Consider the following 659-nt stretch of genomic DNA (forward strand, 5'->3'; position numbering starts at 1 on the left):
CCTCCGACTGATCTCTCTGTCCCGTAGAATTTTTATTTTGTCTTCCAACTCAAGGCATCGCGACAGTCACGGTGACGCAACGCCCATTTCAGCCAATTTTAGGGCTCAAGCCTTAGTTGCGCGCACTACTGGGCTAGGGTGCCTCGATGCAGTTTCCTCTGGTGTACGTCGTGTCGAGGCATCCTCTTCTGGGCCACTTCCGTTCTCATAGCACTGCATTGACTTTGATAGCTCTTTGCTGAACACATCTTGCTTCCTGTTGATGACTGGTGCCACTGGTCAGTTGCAGTCCTCGATGAAATCTATAAGAGGTCTGCGCGCCCCCTTTTTTCTTATAAATTTGCAATGAGCACCAATCGGCAGGAAAAATTAAATCTCTGGCTTTTCTGGTGAACAGAAAAGCTTTCAACTTAGGCACCTGGTTGAAAATAGCGGAGCCTTAGTATCTACCCACGCGTCAATCCTTGTCCGCGTCAATCTATTAGCTATTTCTATAACAACAGGCTTAACAGGTGAAACCGCTGAGAAATATCCGGTGTCAAAATAAACCGCCTGTACAGAAAAGCCGCGTTGGAATGAAACGGTTTGTAACGAATAACCGGAAGTTGCGAAGAGATCGCTCCAGATATAACGAAACAGTTCTTAGAACAAATCAATTT

This window comes from Amblyomma americanum, chromosome 2 (assembly GCF_052857255.1).
Source record: "Amblyomma americanum isolate KBUSLIRL-KWMA chromosome 2, ASM5285725v1, whole genome shotgun sequence".
In the NCBI taxonomy this organism is placed as follows: domain Eukaryota; kingdom Metazoa; phylum Arthropoda; class Arachnida; order Ixodida; family Ixodidae; genus Amblyomma; species Amblyomma americanum.